Source organism: Lissotriton helveticus, chromosome 6 (genome assembly GCF_964261635.1).
Source record: "Lissotriton helveticus chromosome 6, aLisHel1.1, whole genome shotgun sequence".
Classification (NCBI taxonomy): domain Eukaryota; kingdom Metazoa; phylum Chordata; class Amphibia; order Caudata; family Salamandridae; genus Lissotriton; species Lissotriton helveticus.
The window spans coordinates 904425491-904451130 of record NC_136067.1 but is presented as its reverse complement, the minus strand read 5'-3'; the positions used below and the strand labels follow the sequence as shown (position 1 = coordinate 904451130).

The 25640-nt window shown below is 44.1% G+C and overlaps 1 protein-coding gene across 5 annotated transcripts in view; it reads right to left on the bottom strand.

Moving 5' to 3' along the window:
- The window catches only part of AK9 (adenylate kinase 9), a 1611121-nt gene that overhangs the window by 1095073 nt on the left and 490408 nt on the right, over positions 1-25640 (bottom strand). The gene's annotated exons all lie outside the window — the stretch shown is intronic.

The following is a 25640-nucleotide window of genomic DNA, read 5'->3' as shown; positions in this document are numbered from 1 at the left end:
TGTTTGAATAAATGATAGCAACAAGTTCGCTGGCAAAACTTCTATTGTGATATAACCTGGTAAGGGTTGCATCGGAAGGAGTAGCAGGTTCGTCGGAGCTTGGGTGATAGCAAAGGGGTTCGCTGGTGAAACTTTAGACTTAGTATATGTCCCGGAAAGAAGTGGATAAGTCTAAGAAGTAGCGGGTTCTCTAATGCTTGAGTGAAGGGTAGGTAGAAGAGATCTATCCGTAGTGTGTGAAAAGTAAATAGAAGTAGTTTACTTGCAGTGAAATAAAATCTTTACTGTCTAGACACTTGAGTACAGTGGCGAATGTGAATTCGTTGTTAAATAACAAAAGCACTTGCACTTTTAGAGAGAATTTAAGTTTCCGTTACCTTGTGAGGGAGGGAGTCAGTTGCGGAGCTGCTCTGACGTCACTCTGTGCCGCGCTGGGATTGGTAGACGCAGCAGGTGTGTAGCGGAGCTGAAATTGTAAAGGAGGGGTGAGCGCCGAAGCGTGAGAACCTGTCTCGCGAAAGGCCGCGCACCCATTGGTCGAGATTATTTGACTCCGTGCACTTGATTGGTTGCACGAAAATAAAAGGCGCATTTGGATTGGGAGTAATTTGTAAACAAAGTCACTCGCAGAAATCGTATGTGGCATTCGTATAGACCGCATACTAGACCTGATCCACGACATTTAGGGTTTGAGAACGATCAGTGGAAAGGGCATAACACCAGCATTATGTACGGAAATAAGAGAAAATTATCTCTTGTAAATAAGGTGAAGAATTATTTCAAAAAGGACAAGCCGATTAAAACCAGAGAAGGTGTTGTCATTCCACCACCTAATACTCCTGCATCGTTTATGATGTTTGATAAAGGGTACCATTCGTGTGTATGGTTGGAAAACTGGGCGGAATACACCAAGGATGACGGAATTTTGGCTTTTCCGTTAGAAGGTACATTCAATGGCAGGATTCTATTTAATTTGAGAACCCGAATGAATGACTTACATCCCAGACCTAGATTAACGCAGTACGAGGCTTTAGAGGAATGGGAGATCGAGGCTTTTGAGAGAGACAAGCCCCGAATGGATAAAGGGTTAACAAAATTTTATCCAAAACTAAAACAAGAGACCAGAGATAAAAAGATGAAACAGTGGAGACAGAATATGATTGTAGAAGGGCTGTTTCCAATGATGCCAATGGGTGGTCCTCCTGCAGGAGAGAAGAGAACAGAAAAATGCAAACATTGGGTGCCCATTGGGGAGTCGGATGATGAATTATTAGATGACATGTTTATGAGAAGTCCGCCTCCTTATAATGAAGGACACCGACCCTCTAGTGAAGGGGATAATTCTCGGAGACCTCCTCTCCGGGAAGAGGCCAGATCAGTAAGTGTAGGAGAGGGTTGTCAAATACCTCCGTATAATGAGGGTTTAGGACCCCTAGGTGCTAGAGATATCTGTCAAAGAACACCATTTAGTGGGGAGTCAAGATATTTGAGAGAAAGAGACTTCTGCTCTAGACCTCCCTACGAAGGTGAGGCAAGGCCCTCAACATCAGGAATTCCGTTCTCAAGACCCCCGTCTGAGGAGGAACCAAGATCCCTAGGCACAGGAAGTTTGTTCCCAAAACCTAATTATGGTGAGGGACCAAGTGAGACACATCCCACTGCCCCGAGTTATGCCCCAACTTTGACCCCGCAGGTATTACATTACAATTCTTTAGACAAGATATTGGAGGACAGGGAGCGAGAGGTTCTAGCTAAGCAGAGAGCCGAGATACTTCAGAAAATCTCCCAGTTAAATACAAGTCCTGAGGCCTTGACAATCCCGGTAACTATTGGACCAGTGGTTCCGCTGTATGGGGATAGACAGGGAAGTCCGAAGACTCCAGTTATTACTCCAGTTATAGCACAGCCGAGACCAGAGCCCTTAATCGTGGACGACCAGACCAGTGAATGCGAGTCTGAGGTCTTGCTAATGGATCTGCCCATTAGGGGTGCAGGAAAAAGGTTACAGAAAAGACATAATCCTTTCAATACGAGAGAGATTCAAATGGAAACGACTTCGGGTACCAAGAGTGTCACATTGGTGACTCCTGAAGAGATTGAAAGATGGAGTCGAGAATTAGAAAAACAAACTCCTCAGTCGAAACCTTTAGATATCTTCAAGCTGAGAATAGAAATGGAAGAACTAATGGCAGGAAATGTAGGTTTAGACAGATTAAATACCTATTCTGAAGAAGAGTTGCTGTTTATCGGCAAGAGTTTTACCCGGAATACCAGAGTGCTTCATGAGAAATTAACAGACACTGCAGCTAGTATGGGAATAGATATTTCGAAATCAAAGCCACTGCAGAAACCCTTTAGAGCTGATTTTTCAGACAAAGATCTGGAAAATATGAATGTGTCAGGGAAGAAGGCACAGGTCAAAGAATTATTGACTGTGTTGCAAAAATGGGGAGACGTAGAAAAGTGGAAAGCCAGGTGGGCAAAGAAGAAAGATGAGGCCAGATCTAAACAGACGTCTTCTGAGTTCGTTCTAAAGGAAGCTGACAAACCTGAGCAGTTATACCCTATGCGTGAAGTGCCAGGGGACAAATACGTGCACGTTCCATGGTCCAGACAGGATATTGTGTCCTTTACCAATGACTTTCCCAAATTACGAGAAAAGCCTGTGGACTGGTACAGGCAGGTGGAAAGGTTTGTAAAGGTGCAAAAGTGCTTGTGGAAAGACCTGGATGGGTTTTTCGACATTGTGGTTCCTGTGGATTTATGGACCGAATGCAAGGTTGCCATTGATTGGCCCAACAAAGAGTATGACAGGGACCCGGTAACAGGTGCTCCCTCTGAGGAAGTGATGAGAAAATATGATCAGGTCATGTTACACCTGAAGAAGAAGGTGCCTGCAAAGGAAACTGATTGGACCAAAATAGATAGAACCACGCAGGAAAGGGATGAGTCTGTGCACTCCTTTTATGAAAGACTGTTACAGGTGTTCAAAACTTACAGTGGTATAGATAACATCGAGATGAAGGATATGACCCACTTCATTTACAGGTTTGTAAACGGTTTAAGACCCGAAATTTGCCAGTGGATCAAAGACAATAAGATTTGTTGGGAGTTTAAGGAAATGGATGAGGTCTTACGGTACGCAAAGTACTGTGAGGACGAGATGGCAGATAAGCGAAGGCCCTAAAGGAAAAGGTTATGTGGGCACAAGTGAAGCCAGCAGAACAACAGGAAAAGCAATTGAATAAGATGAATAAGAATACCCAAAATCAAGGCTCTGGGGGTGGTGGGAAGCCAAAGGTAAAAATGAGCAGAGAAGAGGCTAAAAAGAAATTTCCCTGCCACCAGTGCGGAGAAATTGGGCACTGAAGAGACGAGTGTCCATATTTACAGCATGATAATACCCAAACCCTTGATTTAACTCCACAGACGCAGAATGAAAAACCAAGAAAGACCCAGCATCAGGTAAAGGCAAGTCAATTGCCCCGAGCGCCAAAACCAAATTATAAGGGAAAATCACCACAGGGTGATGACATAGAGATCTGGGGAGGCAATGAGAATAGAAATGCAGCAACTTCGCAGTTTCTGTTGAATGATACTTTTCTCTGTGACGACCAATACTGACGGGGCCTGAGAGGGGAGGACAAGGAGTGTGTTCTTGGCGCCTCCTTGCCGGTAGACCAGTCAGGGCCATACATTGAAGGAAAGGTTGATGGAAATGATGTCACCTTTCAATTGGACACTGGTGCTACCCGTTCTACTGTGAGAACAGCGGACGTTCCAAACCTACCCCTCTCGGGAGAAGCAATCCAAGTAGTGGGCGTGTCTAATCAATTGATTAGTACCCCAGTTACTGGGCCCATGGAGATCACAATAGGGAATTTCAAAGAAATGCATAGATTTGTAGTTTGTGATACCAGTCCAGTCAACTTACTGGGACGCGATTTGTTGTGCAAAATGAACTGCACCATCTTTTGCACACCAAAGGGCGTCGAGATTCAAACCCCAGACGAGGATGGCATATACAAATTAACGTTAATTAGACCAGACTCAGAAATTAAACAAATGACTATACAAGACTTACCCGAAGAACTCCAAAAGACAGTGAAACCAGAAGTATGGGACTTTACTGGAAAGGATGTAGGATTAATGGCAAATGTAGACCCAATTAAAATAGCCATGAAAGAAAATGCAGTTTATTCCAATACCAAGCCATACAAAATGAGTGCAGAAGTGAGAGCAGAAGTTACCATTGAAATAAAAAGATTGCTAGAAGCCAACATCATACCAGAAGTGATGAGTAGCCCATGTAACTCACCGATAATTGGAATCAAGAAACCTAGTGGCAAGTATAGGGTAGTGCAGGACCTGAGAAAGGTAAATAAAATCGTTGTTCCATGTTGCCCTATTGTTCCAAACCCTGCAGTAATCCTGTATCAGATTCCCTGGGATGCTGAGTGGTTCACCGTGATAGACCTATGTCATGCATTCTTTTCGATCCCATTGCATCCAGACAGCAAATTTCTTTTTTCATTTGCTTTTGACAGTCACGTGTAAGTTTGGAATCGTGTCCCTCAAGGGTACACAGAAAGCCCCTCTATCTTTAATCAGATTCTAAAAAAGTGCCTTGAAACTTTAGTGTTACCTGGAAAATCTGTTTTGGTGCAATGTATAGACGACCTTTTGGTGGCGTCTAAAAGTCATAGAGATTGTGTTATTGACACCATTGCTTTACTGAATCACCTGGGTGAAAAAGGACATAAAGTGTCCCCTGACAAATTGCAGTTCTGTACAAAGTCAGTGAAATATCTGGGGCACCAAATAGAAAAAGGTATTAGAAAGGTTACCTCAGAGAGATTCAAGATTATTCGAAACATGCAGTTACCCCGTACACAGAAAGAAGTCAGAATGTTCCTTGGGGTGGTAGGTTACTGCAGGCAATGGATTGTAGGATTTGCAGTCCTGGCAAAGCCTTTGATAAAAATGACAAAGAAAGGAGCAAAGGACCCCGTGGAATGGGATGATGAAAGCCTAACAGCATTTACTAAATTGCGGGAATGTCTGTGTACAGCCCCTGCTTTAGGGATGCCAGACTATTCCAAGGAATTTGCACTATTTTGTGACACCCGAGATAATTGTGCACTATCGGTCCTAACTCAGGAGCATGGTTTGACTAGACGTCCAGTGGCATATTTTTCTGCCACTTTGGACCCAGTGGCTGCTGGATTACCCGGATGTTTGAAAGCAGTAGCTGCCACTTGCACGAGTCTGGAACAGAGTGAATCTATTGTCATGGGACATCCTGTAACTGTGTATGTTCCCCATGCAGTTGTGATTTTATTGACCAGAACTAAAACTCAGTATCTCACCCCTAGTCGGCTGACTAAATACGAGAGGATTCTCATGGGTGCTGCGAATGTAATCATTGCTCGATGCAACATTCTGAATCCAGCTACCCTGCTCCCTGACTCAATGCTTACAGAAGCCAAGGGAGAGGACGTGCATGACTGCATTGACCTGACAGAATTCAGTACTAAACCCCGCCCAGACATTAAGGAAATGCCTTTGCCTGTGGAAGATGAGGAGCTGTTCGTGGATGGCTCATGTATGAGACACGAACTTGTAGGCCTAAGTGCTGCTTATGCTGTAGTCTCTATAGACGCCATTAAAGAAGCTTCCTGTTTATTTGGAGTAAAGTCTGCACAAGTAGCCGAATTGATTGCATTAATAAGAAACTGCAAAATTGGAAAAAAACAAAAGAATAACATTATATACTGACAGTCAGTACTGTTATGGGGTTGTGCATGACTTCGGCCAATTGTGGCTACAGAGGGAGTTTCTGACTTCTTCAGGTACTCCCATCAGAAATGGGAAGGTTGTACAAGATTTACTGGAGGCAATCCAATTACCAAAAGAATTGGCAGTGGTCAAATGTGCTGCTCATAAATCTGGCATTGACCATGTAACTTTGGGATATAGATTTGCCGATGAAGTGGCTCAACATTGTGCCAGAAATCGCATGTCTGTAAATGTCAAACTGGGAGGACCTGGAAACAGCTGCCAACTTATGGTGTTTGAGGAGGTGCCCACTTGGGAAGAGTTGAGAGATTGGCAGCATGCTGTGCCTTCAAAAGAGAAGGAAAAATGGAAGAAACTTGGTTGTCGACCGAGAAGTGAGGACGGTGTCATTGTGGGCCCAAATGGTATGCCTGTGTTGCCTAGACATCTGCTTGCTTCTATGGCCAGACTGATACATGGAGATTCACACACTGGTAGGGATGCCATGGTTCTGGTTTTCCAACAAACATGGTACAATCCGAAGTTCAGGAAGGTAGCAGAGTCACTCTGCCAGAGGTGCTTAACATGTCAGCAGTTTAACGCTGGGAAAAGAACAGTAGTCGAATTGGGAAAAATTGGAAAATCAGGAGGTCCCTTTGTAAGAATACAGATTGACTTTATCACACTGCCTCGCTGTGAGGGAATGAGATATGTCCTTGTCATTGTCTGCCTGTTTTCAAAATGGGTGGAAGCCTACCCTGCTAGAAAGAATGATGCCATAACCGTAGCAAAATTGTTACTACGAGAATTAATACCTAGGTTCGGGGTTCCAGTCACTATTGAATCAGATAGAGGCGGACATTTTCAGAATGAGATAATTGAGCAACTCTGTAAAGCATTCAAGATCACACAGGTGCTGCACTGTGCATATCGTCCAGAGGCTTCTGGAGTGGTGGAGCAAATAAATGGCACTATAAAATCAAGACTAGGAAAAATGTGTGAATCTACAGGCATGAACTGGATAAATGCTTTGCCTCTTGTTCTGATGGGACTTAGAAGTATTCCAGACCGAAAAACAGGCCTGAGCCCTCTTGAGATCCTGATGGGAAGAGTGATGAGACAAGCATGGGTACCAGGACATAAACTGCTAAACATTTCTGATGATTTAGTACTTGAGTACTGCAAGCAACTGGGTGACCAAGTGCGTTCTATCTCTCGCCAGATTGGGGAAGACGCCGTCGCAAACCCAACGACTCCAGTCCATAAATTGGTTCCAGGCGATTGGGTCGTAATAAAGAAGCATACTCGTACAAGTTGCCTTGCACCGAAGTGGGGAAAACAACGCCAAGTGATACTGGTGACCACGACAGCGGTGAAGTGTGCCGGCGTTCCAAAGTGGATCCATGCCAGCCATACACAGAAGGTGATTCCAGACAAGAAAACTGACGCTGAAGGTTGTCCAGCTGAGGGGTCTGCAGACGTTGGTCCTGAAGTAGCTGATGACGAACAACCGAGCACCAGTCAAGATGATTGGATACCCATAATCGACCTGACTAATGACCCAATCAGAACAAGAAGTCAAACCTACGAAGATAGAGTGTGGGACAGAGAGGAAGAGATAGGCACAGGCGAAGATCCTCAGATTATTGAGATTCACGTCAAGTCTGAGGAAGAAGAAGGTCAGACAGGGACAGAGCAAGTGATCGACACACCTCCACAAACTCCTGAAGTCGAAAAGGGACAGACCAGAACTAGTGTAAAAGTTTGAGCAGAAGAAAATCAAGGGATCGAAGTGCTTGAACAGGATCAGTTAGAACTAGAAGAACGTGTTCAGGGCACAGAAATAGAAACGCCCAAAAGTTTAATCCAGTATACACCTGAACAAGGACAGCTTAGTGACCAGGCAGAAGAAATAGAGATAAGACCTGGAACTAGTCAGACAGGAAGGGAAGAATCAGAAGTGCCACAAGCAAATGAAAATAAAAGAACATTAGAAGAAAGCCAAAACACAGTGCCAGCTAAAAGACTCAGGAAAAAGAAAAATATCGAACCCAGATATATTAAAAGACTGAGACTAAGAATAAAAACAGTAGAGGAAAAACTCGCAGAAAGGAGGAAAAGAAATAGAGATAAGACCTGGAACTAGTCAGACAGGAAGGGAAGAATCAGAAGTGCCACAAGCAAATGAAAATAATCGAACATTAGAAGAAAGCCAAAACACAGTGCCAGCTAAAAGACTCAGGAAAAAGAAAAATATCGAACCCAGATATATTAAAAGACTGAGACTAAGAATAAAAACAGTAGAGGAAAAACTCGCAGAAAGGAGGAAAAGTCCTCGTATTGCAGATCAAGCTGGAGAAAGCTCCAAAAGAAGAAGTGACCGAATAAAAAGACTGAACGAGAAATACCAAGATCCTGAATGGACATATTTGATCTTGGAGGAGTTTGAGGATCTTGATATAACTGACGAAAGTGACAAAGAACAGACAGCTGATTATTCTGCCGAAGAAGACGAACCAACCTGAAGTTGCGCAGTGTAAGCTACCCGTGCAAAGTTACAAAGAGGGGTTGAAATCTTCTTCTGAACGAAAATGTCTGATTCAAATGTGAATGGAAGGCCTAGTTGTTGTAAAACATGCTGCAGAGTATGTATATGTAGCATAGCTATCGTGTTAATAATGTGGATAGGACTAACAGTTTTCATTCCTTATATGGTGAGCAAAAATACTAATGTTGACCCTACCCAGACTGTGACCACTGACACTGAAGAACTGACAACACGAAGTGTAGAAAGACGTGAAAAAGCACTCAGACAAACAAAACGAGACTTAGAAGCATCAGATGAGGAAGGACTACATTATCACGGAGTTAAGAACCAGACACATTTAAATGTATTCGCTAACCTTTTAGTACATTATGTAGAAACTATGGAAATAGAAGACTGTTATGTCTGCATGAAGCTACCTACTTCTGTAGCTGAAGGCGTGACTTATCATCACCTACCTTTGACCTATGGAATTTCCTGTAGCATTTTAGCTAGATGATTTTACAAAAGAGGACCGTTACAGTACTACTACTCTAACTCTGGCGTGATATTTTCTGAACTTCCCATACGTGGAAATCTGAATCCTGTACATACTAAAAGTGACGTTACACGTTATATGGGAGAATACTTTCTGACTATAGGTACCATAGACTTAAATGAAGCACACAGAGATAACTTGACCTGTTCATTACATGAACAAGAAAAAATGTTTCTAAACATGGCAGAGAAAAGAAGGGAGAGTTTCCAAAGAAAGGCAAATGATAAAAGACAAAGAACTCCTAAATGGGCTGAAAACATGGAAAGCACCTCAAATGGTGGGAGTGGTCCTGCTTTGTTGCTGGATTTCGAGAGAAAAGGGAAACTCTGTCTTCATCGCGAGAAGACTAGTTATTATATTAACATTTTCATTGGTTCCAGTCAATGTGAGCACAATTACAAGGTAATTGGAGGTTGGGGTTTCAAAAATGGGTCAGAACCTGTGTTTCCCGGAATTTATTATATATGTGGAAACAAGGCTTATTTCAAATTCCCGGATCACTGTAATGGAAGCTGCTACTTTGGCATTGTCTTCCCGAAAATATACCATGTGAAGGAAATTGCTGGAAGCAACGAAAACACTAATGGCTTAGTGCGTAGTAAAAGAGAAAGCGTAGGTGAAATAATGGGTAGTATTTTTAGTGCACTGATACCTGGAGTGGGAGTGGTTCTGAACACACACAGCATTTGCAAATTATCCACAATAGTGGATGTGTTGTCTACTGACACAGCTCATGGATTCCTGCTGGTCAATACCGAAATGGTTGCGATCAGATCAATGGTTTTGCAGAACAGACTTGCGCTTGACACCTTATTAGCAAAAGAGGGCGGAGTCTGCTGGATGTTGAAGGCGCAACATTGTTGCACTTACATACCGGACAAAAGTGTACAAATTAAAAAATATGTGAAGAACATTACAAATTTGGAAAAAGAACTCAAACCACTGGAGGTTGATAGTGCCTGGAAGAGACTTAATGATGGTCTCTCCGCTGTAGGTCACTGGTTTGCTAATTTAGGTAAAGGTTTATTGTTTAAGGTACTGATGCCAATTGGAGTGATAGGTTTCGTCATATTTTTCATATTTGTCTGTTGCAAATGCCGCAAACACACAAAGAAATACGCTGTGAATAAGAGAGGTGTGAAACGGAGTGTGGATGAACTGGAATTGGAAGACCTAAATAATCAGATTTACAAAAAGATGAAAAATTCGCACCCTGATAAAGATGTGAAAGAGAAACTGAATCGAATGTTGGAAGAAATGGAAATGCACAAAGTTTGAAAAGTTGGCATCTGGTTCCATTAGTTTGTGATGATAGTAAATATCATCAAAGAGGGGATTGATGAAGCAAGATTTCGCATATTTCGCGACTTGCTTGACCTCAAGAACCTCGAATAACATTTAATCCTATAATTCAACTTGTACGTCTTACTAATTTTCCGTTATCTTTATATTTGAGTGTCGTAGTGACGCTTGCCTATGTGTTTACTAATACAAATAACCCGTGTCCCTAAAATGGCCGCCGCTTGACGGGTTTCTTCTGTGCATGCGTTAGTCACACTCACGTGACGTGACGTAGTTGCAGTTCTGGTGGGAAAATGTGCGCATGCGTACTTGCGTCTAAAATGGTTGTCTGTGTCCTAACGTGGTGAAGCTTGCGCAAATGCTTTCGTGTTCTTGTCTGTTGCACTAACTATAATGCCATAGTATAATTTTCAATTTAAGGAGTATAAAGTAGCTACTCATAGTATGCAGTGAAATCATTTATATTCTATGTTTTAATTTGTTTTCGCTTACTTTCCATGTACCGTGGCATTGAGGGTCTGATGCAAGGCTCAAGACTCCATATTAAGATGATGTTCTGCGCATGACCGTATTCTGCCGGTGGCATTGACAGGGTGCCAACTGAAGGTCCCTGCCAAGACGTGCCTGGGAAGATGCACCTTCACCCAGCCGGAGAAGCTAAAAAATGTTACATTCGAAACAAATGTAATTTTTCCTATTGTATTCTGTAGAATCGGTCATGGGAACCCCAAATTCAATAGGCGGTTCCAAAATATGTAAAACTCGGCTTGTAGACGTAAATTGTGATTCGTGTGTTAGCCTATCCCAGGTGGGGACCAATCGAAATTGGGGATTCTGACACTTGCAACATTTGGGGGGTGGTACACTGACCTTAAAACAGTATAACTAGCCTAGGTTTAGCTAGAGAAATTGTCCGACTTGTCTGAATAGCTGACCTGTCACTGACCCAACGCACTCAATAGGTGACTGAATACAGAGCGCTGCGGAGCACTCTGTCCGGATTTTGACCATAGACTCTAAGGTTTTACTAAACCTTAAGTGCTGGCGGAGCACTTTGCTGGGGAGTTCGCTAACCCAATCGGGGTTCTGACTGATAGCTGCAGAGAGGGTGGAGCGCAGGCGTTGCTTCCAAACTGCGGGTGCTGGTCGTGCCTTGGTGGTCCTGTCCTGATCCTAATCTGGTTTTCCTGTCCTGTCCTGGGGTGTCCAATCTACACCTGCTGTCCCATAGATGACTGTCCTTCCTTGGGGTATTTCCTGTCCTTGACTGATCTGTGGCCAGGGTTGGTCTGCACACCATTCTAGGTAATTATATAGGGCTAAGAACTCTATACTGCACTCTCTACTTTTCTGTCTTTGCTTAAATAAAGACATTCCTTGCATACGTTAATTTTCCATGCTTTCCGCAACCTACTATAAAAGTCATACAGTATATTTTCCCTATGTTTCCCTACCTTTTAGAACACATTCTCTCCATACTGTTTATGAATCATAAATGTGGTATATAATTTTCTCCTGCAATCTGATTTTGACGTAATGATGCTAGAACTATAGCGTGTGCCACTTTTCCCCCTCCTATAGATGTATAGGATTTCCAATCTTTTACTTTGAAGTATTTTCTAAACAGTAAAATTCTAGTTCGTGATCCATTTCCGAAATCTATTTAGCATATCGCTTTGTTATTACTTTCCTATAGACTCATAAATGGTTGCCATAGTTTTCTTTTTATATGGTTATGTGCTCTTCATTATTCTGATTATAGATTGTCTTCTCGTTGTAAATTGCATACTCTCAGAATCTGATTTCTAAGATAAACTTTTAAAACTTCCCAGTAGTCTGTGGTTATTTGATGAATACAGAAGAAATAAAAGTCGGTATTGTATTTTTGCCTGCCTTTTCTTTTACAGCTAGCTCCCCGATCCGTTGTGGTCATAGGTACCCGTAACGGTGGATTGGTAAGTCGGGTACAATAGAAATAAATAGGAAGGAACCAGGGTTACTGGTAGTTAGAGTGTATGGTCACCCGATTAATATATGCGATATAATTGAAAAAAGTATATGGGCCAGGTACGTGTACGGTGAAATTATTGGCCGGGTGACCTGCGATCTCTATCAATTACACCTCTCTGCGATGCATCCCCCTGGCGCATACTGGAGGCTCCTGGTGGGCTAGTTGGCCCCCAGGGACCCCCAGTATGCAAGGGGAATTAGTTCCCCCTCTGCAAACGTGCCAGGGGGCTGCGTTGCAGAGAGGTGTAACAAGGGGCATAGCCTCATTACACCTCTGCAATGCAGCCCCCTGGCGCATAATGGAGGTTCCAGGTGGGCTAGTTGGCCCCCAGGGCCCCCCAGTATGCAAGGAATTAGTTCCCCCTCTTCAAACATGCACGGGGGCTGAGTTGCAGAGAGGTGTAAAAAGGGGCGTGGCTTCATTACACCTCTCTGCAATGCAGTCCCCTGGCGCATACTGGAAATTCCTGGTGGGCTTTCAGGTCTTATATAGTTAGGAATTAGCATTAAAAAACACTTTGAAATTCACTGAAAAAAACATAGGTTTCAGGCCTTATATAGTTAGGAATTAGCATTTAAAAACCTTGCAAATTCTCTGGAAAAAATATAGGTTTCAGGCCTTATATAGTTAGGAATTAGCACTTAAAAAACCTTTGAAATTCACTGAATAAACCATAGGTTTCAGGCCTTATATAGTTAGGAATTAGAATTTAAAAAACCTTTAAAATTCACTGAAAAAACTATAAGTTTTAGGGGTGTTATAGTTAGCTGGACATTTCACTTATACAAAACCATTGTACTAACTATATTTCGCGCACCCGCAATCCACTGCTGATGATGTCACATATTACATCATTCATGACATGGTCAGTGACATCACTGATGACATCTCAAATGACATCACTGATGACATCACTGATGACATCATCCATGTGACAATCACATACACCTTTTCATACACTAGTAAAATCTTTCCTCACTCTTTGTAAAATATAGAGTATCGCACTGTGGTTTTAATCTTTTGAATCTATTCACTATTGCAAGCCACTCACTGGAGTTAATTGAAAGGAACTACTAAGACCAGAATGCTGGGGCGAGCCAACGCCCATACAGGCAGGTGGTTGCAGTTACAAATATTTTGAAGGCTGCAGGTAGTGAATAACCGAAGCCTCTGATGAAATGCGGTTACGCATGAAATGCGTCAGGCAGTTTTGAACATTGGTGAATGCTCCCCTTCAGCGCCTTGCAGCTTGCTCCAATAAACGCAACTTTTACCTACCTGCGAGTGGCTTTTCTAAATGGGCAACTTATTGATGAATGTTTACCGGCCGGCTCCGGGCGTAGAGAAGCCCGGCCATGACTCTGTGGACCCGTGCAGCGTCTGGTGATGCAGCACATCAAGGGGCAGGAAGGTCGTGTGGAGAAGTTATACTGTGCAGGACACTGTTTTGAGAAGTTTTCCCAGCCCACTGTGGTTTTAATCTTTTGAATCTTTTCTCTACTGCAAGCCACTCACTGGAGTTAATTGAAAGGAACTACTAAGACCAGAATGCTCGGGGCAAGCCAACGCCCATACGGGCAGGTGGTTGCAGTTACAAATATTTTGAAGGCTGCACGTAGTGAATAATCGATGCCTCTGATGAAATGCGGTTACGCATGAAACGCGTCAGGCAGTTTTGAACATTGGTGAATGCTCCCCACCAGCGCCTTGCAGCTTGCTCCAATAAACGCAACTTTTACCTACCTGCGAGTGGCTTTTCTAAATGGGCAACTTATTGATGGATGTTTACCGGCCGGCTCCGGGCGTAGAGAAGCTCGGCCATGACTCTGTGGACCCGTGCAGCGTCTGGTGATGCAGCACATCAAGGGGCAGGAAGGTCGTGTGGAGAGGTTATACTGTGCAGGACGCTGTTTTGAGAAGTTTTCCCAGCCCACTGTGGTTTTAATCTTTTGAATCTTTTCACACCTGCAAGCCACTCACTGGAGTTAATTGAAAGGAACTACTAAGACCAGAATGCTCGGGGTGAGCCAACGGTGGTTGCAGTTACAAATATTTTGAAGGCTGCACGTAGTGAATAACCGATGCCTCTGATGAAATGCGGTTACGCATGAAACGCGTCAGGCAGTTTTGAACATTGGTGAATGCTCCCCTCCAGCGCCTTGCAGTTTGCTCCAATAAGCGCAACTTTTACCTACCTGCGAGTGGCTTTTCTAAATGGGCAAATAATTGATGGATGTTTACCGGCCGGCTCCGGTCGTAGAGAAGCCCGGCCATGACTCTGTGGACCCGTGCAGCGTCTGGTGATGCAGCACATCAAGGGGCAGGAAGGTCATGTGGAGAGGTTATACTGTGCCGGACGCTGTTTTGAGAAGTTTTCCCAGCCCACTGTGGTTTTAATCTTTTGAATCTTCTCACTACTGCAAGCCACTCACTGGAGTTAATTGAAAGGAACTACTAAGACCAGAATGCTCGGGGCGAGCCAACGCCCATACGGGCAGGTGGTTGCAGTTACAAATATTTTGAAGGCTGCACGTAGTGAATAACCGATGCCTCTGTTGAAATTCGGTTACGCATGAAACGCGTCAGGCAGTTTTGAACATTGGTGAATGCTCCGCTCCAGCACCTTGCAGCTTGCTCCAATAAACGCAACTTTTACCTACCTGCGAGTGGCTTTTCTAAATGGGCAACTTATTGATGGATGTTTACCGGCCGGCTCCGGTCGTAGAGAAGCCCGGCCATGACTCTGTGGACCCGTGCAGCGTCTGGTGATGCAGCACATCAAGGGGTAGGAAGGTCGTGTGGAGAGGGTATGATGTGCAGGACGCTGTTTTGAGAAGTTTTCCCAGCCCACTGTGGTTTTAATCTTTTGAATCTTTTCACTACTGCAAGCCACTCACTGGAGTTAATTGAAAGGAACTACTAAGACCAGAATGCTCGGGGCGAGCCAACGCCCATACGGGCAGGTGGTTGCAGTTACAAATATTTTGAAGGCTGCACGTAGTGAATAACCAATGCCTCTGATGAAATGCGGTTACGCATGAAACGCGTCAGGCAGTTTTGAACATTGGTGAATGCTCCGCTCCAGCACCTTGCAGCTTGCTCCAATAAACACAACTTTTACCTACCTGCGAGTGGCTTTTCTAAATGGGCAACTAATTGATGGATGTTTACCGGCCGGCTCCAGTCGTAGAGAAGCCCGGCCATGACTCTGTGGACCCGTGCAGCGTCTGGTGATGCAGCACATCAAGGGGCAGGAAGGTCGTGTGGAGAAGTTATACTGTGCAGGACGCTGTTTTGAGAAGTTTTCCCAGCCCACTGTGGTTTTAATCTTTTGAATCTTCTCACTACTGCAAGCCACTCACTGAAGTTAATTGAAAGGAACTACTAAGACCAGAATGCTCGTTGCGAGCCAACGCCCATACGGGCAGGTGGTTGTAGTTAAAAATATTTTGAAGGCTGCACGTAGTGAATAACCGATGCCTCTGATGAAATGCGGTTACCCATGAAACGCGTCAGGCAGTTTTGAACATTGGTGAATGCTCCCCTCCAGCGCCTTGCAGCTTGCTCCAATAAACGCAACTTTTACCTACCTGCGAGTGGCTTTTCTAAATGGGCAACTAATTGATGGATGTTTACCGGCCGGCTCCGGTCGTAGAGAAGCCCGGCCATGACTCTGTGGACCCGTGCAGCGTCTGGTGATGCAGCACATCAAGGGGCAGGAAGGTCGTGTGGAGAGGTTATACTGTGCCGGACGCTGTTTTGAGAAGTTTTCCCAGCCCACTGTGGTTTTAATCTTTTGAATCTTCTCACTACTGCAAGCCACTCACTGAAGTTAATTGAAAGGAACTACTAAGACCAGAATGCTCGTTGCGAGCCAACGCCCATACGGGCAGGTGGTTGTAGTTACAAATATTTTGAAGGCTGCACGTAGTGAATAATCGATGCCTCTGATGAAATGCGGTTACACATGAAACGCGTCAGGCAGTTTTGAACATTGGTGAATGCTCCCCTCCAGCGCCTTGCAGCTTGCTCCAATAAACGTAACTTTTACCTACCTGCGAGTGGCTTTTCTAAATGGGCAACTTATTGATGGATGTTTACCGGCCGGCTCCGGGCGTAGAGAAGCCCGGCCATGACTTTGTGGACCCGTGCAGCGTCTGGTGATGCAGCACATCAAGGGGCAGGAAGGTCGTGTGGAGAGGTTATACTGTGCAGGACGCTGTTTTGAGAAGTTTTCCCAGCCCACTGTGGTTTTAATCTTTTGAATCTTTTCACACCTGCAAGCCACTCACTGGAGTTAATTGAAAGGAACTACTAAGACCAGAATGCTCGGGGTGAGCCAACGGTGGTTGCAGTTACAAATATTTTGAAGGCTGCACGTAGTGAATAACCGATGCCTCTGATGAAATGCGGTTACGCATGAAACGCGTCAGGCAGTTTTGAACATTGGTGAATGCTCCCCTCCAGCGCCTTGCAGCTTGCTCCAATAAGCGCAACTTTTACCTACCTGCGAGTGGCTTTTCTAAATGGGCAACTAATTGATGGATGTTTACCGGCCGGCTCTGGTCGTAGAGAAGCCCGGCCATGACTCTGTGGACCCGTGCAGCGTCTGGTGATGCAGCACATCAAGGGGCAGGAAGGTCATGTGGAGAGGTTATACTGTGCAGGACGCTGTTTTGAGAAGTTTTCCCAGCCCACTGTGGTTTTAATCTTTTGAATCTTTTCACTACTGCAAGCCACTCACTGGAGTTAATTGTAAGGAACTACTAAGACTAGAATGCTCGGGGCGAGCCAACGCCCATACGGGCAGGTGGTTGCAGTTACAAATATTTTGAAGGCTGCACGTAGTGAATAACCGATGCCTCTGTTGAAATTCGGTTACGCATGAAACGCGTCAGGCAGTTTTGAACATTGGTGAATGCTCTGCTCCAGCACCTTGCAGCTTGCTCCCATAAACGCAACTTTTACCTACCTGCGAGTGGCTTTTCTAAATGGGCAACTTATTGATGGATGTTTACCGGCCGGCTCCGGTCGTAGAGAAGCCCGGCCATGACTCTGTGGACCCGTGCAGCATCTGGGGATGCAGCACATCAAGGGGCAGGAAGGTCGTGTGGAGAGGTTATGATGTGCAGGACGCTGTTTTGAGAAGTTTTCCCAGCCCACTGTGGTTTTAATCTTTTGAATCTTTTCACTACTGCAAGCCACTCACTGGAGTTAATTGAAAGGAACTACTAAGACCAGAATGCTCGGGGCGAGCCAACGCCCATACGGGCAGGTGGTTGCAGTTACAAATATTTTGAAGGCTGCACGTAGTGAATAACCGATGCCTCTGATGAAATGCGGTTACGCATGAAACGCGTCAGGCAGTTTTGAACATTGGTGAATGCTCCGCTCCAGCACCTTGCAGCTTGCTCCAATAAACACAACTTTTACCTACCTGCGAGTGGCTTTTCTAAATGGGCAACTAATTGATGGATGTTTACCGGCCGGCTCCAGTCGTAGAGAAGCCCGGCCATGACTCTGTGGACCCGTGCAGCGTCTGGTGATGCAGCACATCAAGGGGCAGGAAGGTCGTGTGGAGAAGTTATACTGTGCAGGACGCTGTTTTGAGAAGTTTTCCCAGCCCACTGTGGTTTTAATCTTTTGAATCTTCTCACTACTGCAAGCCACTCACTGAAGTTAATTGAAAGGAACTACTAAGACCAGAATGCTCGTTGCGAGCCAACGCCCATACGGGCAGGTGGTTGTAGTTAAAAATATTTTGAAGGCTGCACGTAGTGAATAACCGATGCCTCTGATGAAATGCGGTTACCCATGAAACGCGTCAGGCAGTTTTGAACATTGGTGAATGCTCCCCTCCAGCGCCTTGCAGCTTGCTCCAATAAACGCAACTTTTACCTACCTGCGAGTGGCTTTTCTAAATGGGCAACTAATTGATGGATGCTTACCGGCCGGCTCCGTTCGTAGAGAAGCCCGGCCATGACTCTGTGGACCCGTGCAGCGTCTGGTGATGCAGCACATCAAGGGGCAGGAAGGTCGTGTGGAGAGGTTATACTGTGCCGGACGCTGTTTTGAGAAGTTTTCCCAGCCCACTGTGGTTTTAATCTTTTGAATCTTCTCACTACTGCAAGCCACTCACTGAAGTTAATTGAAAGGAACTACTAAGACCAGAATGCTCGTTGCGAGCCAACGCCCATATGGGCAGGTGGTTGTAGTTAAAAATATTTTGAAGGCTGCACGTAGTGAATAACCGATGCCTCTGATGAAATGTGGTTACCCATGAAACGCGTCAGGCAGTTTTGAACATTGGTGAATGCTCCCCTCCAGCACCTTGCAGCTTGCTCCAATAAACGCAACTTTTACCTACCTGCGAGTGGCTTTTCTAAATGGGCAACTAATTGATGGATGTTTACCGGCCGGCTCCGGTCGTAGAGAAGCCCGGCCAAGACTCTGTGGACCCGTGCAGCGTCTGGTGATGCAGCACATCAAGGGGCAGGAAGGTCGTGTGGAGAGGTTATACTGTGCCGGATGCTGTTTTGAGAAGTTTTCCCAGCCCACTGTGGTTTCAATCTTTTGAATCTTTTCACTACTGCAAGCCACTCACTGGAGTTAATTGAAAGGAACTACTAAGACCAGAATGCTCGGGGCGAGCCAACGGCCATACGGGCAGGTGAATGCAGTTACAAATATTTTGAAGGCTACACGTAGTGAATAACCGATGTCTCTGATGAAATGCGGTTACGCATGAAACGCGTCAGGCAGTTTTGAACATTGGTAAATGCTCCCCTCCAGCGTCTTGCAGCTTGCTCCAATAAACACAACTTTTACCTACCTGCGAGTGGCTTTTCTAAATGGGCAACTTATTGATGGATATATATATATATATATATATATATATATATATATATATATATATATATATAGTCACAACTTTTCCTCGGTGCTGAAGGATCACCGACCGTGACAGGGCGGCCTCGACGGTGCAGGGACGGAGAATCCTTCTTCTGACACACCAGTACAAACAAAATGCCAAGGCTCGACAACGGAGAAAACAGAGCTCTTTATTCAACACAGGGTGGCAGCTTTCAATCTCTTCCAAACGCGTTTCGGCTAATTAGCCTTAATCATTGAGGGATGGGTTACATTGCCAAGTGGTCATGATTTAAAGGTAAAATACCTCAAAACGTTGTAGTCCTGTATTCCTTTAGTTCCCGTGATGCACCATTAGGAAAACATCACGTAAGTTCAGGATGCAGTGCACTGTCAGGATTGGTGGCCACTCAGCACGGAGGAAAAGTTGTGTGTATTAAATTCGGGGGCATGACCCGCCCGCTTCAGCCAGAAATGGAAAAAAGGATTTACCTGATATAACACTGAGGCGAGCAAGGGAATTGAGAGGGTTATTCCACCACCTCTTTATGACATCGGGGGCCCGGGCTCTTTTGGACACCCACTATCTGTGGCATCGCAGAATCAATGGCATCTTGGGAGTGTGGTCATTGTTCAGAGTGCAAAGTGCAGGTATTGAGCTAAAAGTATTTTACAACCTAAGTGCACTGCATCCTGAATTTACGTGATTTTTTCCTAAAGGTGCATCATGGGTACTAAAGGATTACAGGACTACAACGTTCTGAGGTATTTTACCTTTAAATCATGACCACTTGGCATTGTAACCCATCCCCCAATGATTAAGGCTAATTAGCAGAAATTCGTTTGAAAGAGATTGAAAGCTGCCACCCTGTGTTGAATAAAGAGCTCTGTTTTCTCCGATGTCGAGCCTTGATATATATGTATGTATAGATACACATATATCTATACATATTACCTACTGGCGGTCGCCAGTAGGTATATATAGTTAGGATTTTTTCCCTATGGGATTTTTGAAAATTCTATGTCAAATAACTTTGGCGTTTGTGGACGGAATTGGCTGAAATTTTCAGGAAAATGGCACATTTTGTTTCTGAGCAGCCCCTGAAAATTGGGGGGGGGGGGGGTTCGTCCAGGGGGGGTCGAGAAAAAAGGGGGGTCCCAAAACGTGTTTTTAACATTGAGTTTTCCATAGGGCGGTTGGCCTCACTTTTAGCCCGAACGGCTGATGGATTTGCACGAAACTTGGCAAAATTGTAGGGACTGGTAGCCTGATGTGCCTTTTGTAGGTCTCAATATATGTGCTACAGTGGATTTTGAGAAATTAACGTTTAAAAAAAGATATATATCTGTAACAGCGGACCGGGCAGCGCTCCAGTACGCATACTTTTCGCGCAACGGAGCTTTGTGAAGCGAAGCTGATTGGTTCTCCGGCGTCTGTAAACATTCCAAACAGTCCGTAGCGGCCGCCATCTTGTCTCTCGGTAGGATTGAGAGACAAGAGGAGGCCAAAGCGAAGGGGCAAATGACCATAAGGGGGCATAGTAGATCCTCGCTGACCCCCTAGGTTTGATGTGGAGGTTTTAAAAGGGCCCCGCGGGGGAAAAAAAATAATAATAATAATAATCGAACGGCTGAATGGATTTGCACGAAACTTGGTAAAATATTAGGGACTGGTAGCCCGATGTGCCTTTGCTAGGTCTTAATATATGTGCTCCAGTGGATTTTGAGAAATTAACGTTCAAAAAAAGATATATATCTGTAACAGCGCTCCGCTTCGCGTAACGGAGGTTTGCGAAGCTGATTGGTCATTCTGTCACTGGGCTATAGTTGGGCTACATCTGGCTGATATTTGGGCTACATTTGTTTTTTTTGTCTCTGGCGGCCATCTTTGGGCTACATTGGGCTACATTGGGCTTCATTGGGCTTCATTGGGCTACATTGGGCTACATTTGGGCTCCAACATATATATAGGCCAATGTAGCCCAATATATATTTTTCAAAGTTAATTTTCGTAAAAACCACTGGAGCATATATCTTGAGACATAGCAAAGGCACATCGGGCTACCAGTCCCTACAATTTTGCCAAGTTTCGTGGAAATCCATTGAGCCGTTCGAGCTAAAAGTGAGTCCAACCGCCCTATGGAAATGAAGGAAATGAATGGGTAATTTGTAATTAGCAAATAGCTCATCGCAAACTAGGAATGGTAAAGAATCGCTATTTATTCCTTAAAGTTCGCTATTTAGGAAATGCAAAAAACTTTGATGATACATATGGCGGTTCATCTCTAACAAGATAAGAAGCATAGGGATAGATTTATGATGACTGGCGCATCACCAGGGATGTGTTAGTCATTCTGTGCCGCTGTTCCGTCACCTATGGTGTGCTGCATTTACAATGCGGCGCATCATGGGGCAAAAACAGCACAGATGCGTGATGTATCTGTGCCGTAAAGGTGGCGCATTGCTGGAGTTGTATCGCAAGTGTGATGAAGCTCCAGCAAGGGTCGGGGTGCCCCTGTCGCAGGGTTTCTGTTCTCACACAGAACTGTGGACAGAGGATTGGAACCTCGGCGAATTAGGGTGCCCCAAAACTCACCTTAGTAATCAAAAACCCCTTAGCAAGCTAGGTACAGTGTCACATTGGATATAACAAACTCTCAATGTTTAGACAATCCAGAATATGAACTTATAGTACCTCAGGATACGTGGAACTCATGAACAGTCGGTCGTTATATATTTCTTAGAAACCAGAACATGGAGTTAAGAAGAACACATGTGTATTTGAAATGTTTATTTACTAATGCCGTCTTCTCAGGCGTAGTATCTTAGATAATACAAGTACACATATTATCAGTAGCAAAATTACCAGCATAGTTACTAGTACATAAAAAGCGAATGGTGACAGTATGTTAACATGCTGTAAATGAATAAGAGTTAGCAACACTTATAAGCAGCCGCGGGCCGTGGAGGGAGTTACGGTGGGGCAGGGAGGCGGGGAGGGGGAGGGGCAGGGTGGAGAGGGCTCCACCCTGCCCCTGCCCCTCCCCGCCTCCCTGCCCCACCGTAACTCCCTCCACGGCCCGCGGCTGCTTATATCTCACCCTCCCTAATACACATATTATATTATTTGCTAAGAAGGTCTGTTTGTGTTGGTTTAGGGCGTGCCCATACTTTAGTGTCTTAGATTTGAAGGAATCACATCAGAATACACCAGCTCTCTCTTCATGTGAACCGCATCAACTGTTGTGTATGTGTGTTCGGCAAAGCAATATAAAACCCGCCTCATGCCCAGAATTGGCAGAAGCTGCACTTATGTTATGAGTATGAAGTCGTGGAGATCAGACCTCATAACAATTCTGTATCGTGTTGTTCTTGAAACTTCAGCACTCGCTGTACAGATATAGTTTAACAAGCAAAGCAGATAGTAGAGCAATAACATATTATTCTCATGTAAACCACGATGAACTACTAGGTTGAAAGCTAAAGCAACAACTAAGTGTCGTGTGCAGAAGTTGCAAAAAAGGAAAAATGGCGTTTAAACCGGTAATGAGCCCATGCTAACTTAACACGGTGTAAAGATATCCAGGACCTAGATGACACCTCCCCATGATCCGGAAACGAACTGAATAAGATAATAGAAGTGCCATCTCATGAGAGCAGATTGCAACTTTATATGTGGACGGTCCGCAAGGTAAAACATTAAAAACTAGGAAAATTTAATGCTAAAGAAAAATAAAACAGCCAAGTACTTTATCGAGTCTTAAGCCAATAGGCAAGCTAAATAATAAAAACTTGACAAATAAGTCAATGAATTGTCAATGAAATGCTAGTACTCAGCATATCAAACATGAAAAAGGTCTATGACATAACTGTGTATGCAAAATAAGCTACAACAGCCTCCAATAGGAAGTCACCGTCTTCATCCGAAAAGAGTTCAGCCATCCAATTTAAAAGCGGAAAAGAACATACGTGCTCTCCCAGCACCGGATCCTCTATCACCATCAGAGGACAGCTCGGTGGGTTTTCAAGAAAGCTCTGTTCCAAGAAAGACTGTGTTGCCGCCAGTAAATTCCAGGGACCAATTAGTCCATGCATCAATGCCACAGCCATAATCCTTTCGCCAGGACAAACCAACTCGTGAGTAATGATAGGAATCATCAGCTGATTAAAGTCGACGTCAGGAGAAACCGGTCCGCAGAGACACAAATCAATGGCCCAATCGAAATCACAGGTCAGGCAGTGAAATACAGGCTGGACACAGGTGAAGTAGGAGAATCGAAAAGATAATCCATATGCCGTGCTTAATATCGCCAACGGCATTGTGCCATAATATTCTAGCATGCGATTGCGGAACAGTGTCAGCAGCTGCAGGGCGGGAGCTTGCACAGGAGGGACATCCATATTTAAAAATGTAAAAAAGCACAAGAGCGTCCGCTGGTAATGCAAGTAAAAATGGGAATCCACGAAGCACAGTGGAAAAAATAGAATGAAAGAAAGCAGGGATGACTCCAAAGATTTTCTCAAATGAAGTCACGAGACCACTGGTAACAACTTTAAAAAAGTGCGCCAGGGCCTTTGTGGAGGACGCGTTAAAGATAGTCCGAACCATCTTGCTGAAATGGAAAGGCGAATCAGTATTGAAAAGGGTCTGCACCTCTGTACGGGTGTTCGCTATGTGAAGCACGAAAGTTTCACGGGCCGAACTCAAGGCCACCTCTCTCTGAGACAAAAGAGCTCTTATTCTTGCCATGCCGTTGAAATCTGCTCCCAAGGTTGGTATTTGTGGCCAGATTGAAAACTCCCTATGTTCATGTGTGGGAGGAAATAGAACATTTCTGCAGCAAATAACCCGTTCACTTACTGTTACGATAAAATGAATACTTTTAATTAACCCAGAACAATCTTCATTATTGAGCATCAAATAACTACCATTTTCCAACAACTTGAACGTGGGGATGATAGCAGGAACTGGCGTGCCTTGCAACACGCAAGCCATATTTGGTCGGTGTTTGTTGCATGAACCGTGTAACTGTATGTGCCTACACATTAGTGAATGATCTGGCGTCTCAGTGCATTCCTCTCCATTCAGATAAACTTCTTGATCATCTTTGAAACATCTGTATGTGTATGGAAGCGACACGACCTCATGAAGAAAAGCACTACCTAAAGGTTCATAACGACCTATTGGTATATATTTCATACAATTTGAAAACTTATATAAAGCAAAAGGCAGCGTTATTAAACCGTGGATAAGGCACGTTGCCAAAAAACCCGCAATCCTCTGCTGATGATGTCACTGAGCATGTCATGAATGATGTAATATGTGACATCATCAGCAGTGGATTACGGGTAATAGTATCTCTAGTTTACTCCCCTATAGCTGTCTTTCTTTTAACATAAGTGTCTGTTTCCTTCCCTTATACTTACTGTTCTTTTTTTAAAAAAATGTTTTGGGTTCACTTCCGGTTCGCGTACCGGCGAGCGAACTGGGAAGCGAACTACGAGAAATAGAGGTTGGCACAGTTCCAAATATTGTACCAATTTTTTAATAACGGGGAGGTAGTTCTGAAAAGAACTTTTTTTTTTATTGTTTTTGTTGTTTTATATTTTTTTTATTATTTTTCTGAACATTTTTTTACTTTTTTTGAATTTTTCTGAACAGTTTTATATTTTTTTGGGTTTTTCTTGGAGGGGGCAATGAAAACGATTCATTGTAAAGGGCTCAACAGGAGCAACAAAACAAAAAAAAAGAATTTATTATTTGGGGCGTTTCGTACAAACTTGCATATGATAGTCAATAGCTCTGTTGATCAGAGTGATGCTTCTTTCTCCGTAGCAAATGAATCCACTGCAATATACGCAGACTTGTTTTACTTCATGAAATCTCGTTTGTATATTTGGCACCATCTCCCTGCCCTCTGGTCCCGTTACTTCCGGTACAACAGATCTTCTGGCCATAATAGGGAGATTATCTAGGTCGTTACGAAACTGTGCAGCACTGTAGTTGTTAGGATGCCACCTAGTCATATGGCGATGCATTGTGTAGTTTCCGAAACTGTATTTTTTGTCGGTCCCTCTAGACAGTCTATCTTGACATATAAGGCAAGTTACGTATCTTGCATTTACTTTTTTCTGACCTTTGGGAATTTTAAAAAATTGCCAAATGAAGTTTTCTTTCCGGTGAGACGTCCTGGGCTCCTCAGGCAAAAAGTGCCTCTCTTCGTGCTCGTCGTCCTGTTCCTCTTCTTCCTCTTCTTGCTGAATTATAACTTCAGCAGGTGGTCCACTCTTCCTTGGATGTGGTGGAGGTGGTGGGGAAGCACCAGCTGAAGCTACTAAAGAAGCCATTGCTCACTGGTAACAAAGGGTCTTTCTCTCACAATGATGAAAGTCAGAGTGAGGAAAGAAGGAGGGATTTTCATCATTTGGGAAAAACAATAGTTCTCAACCAATGAAAAGTGTTCATTTTAGATTATATGACCTAGTCTTACATCATTAGGAAACCAAAAGTGAAATGAACCAATGAAAAGTGTTATTACCAAGTCACATGACCTGCTGTGTTTACGTTAAGCGCTTTGCAGGGCCTCCCGGTTTGC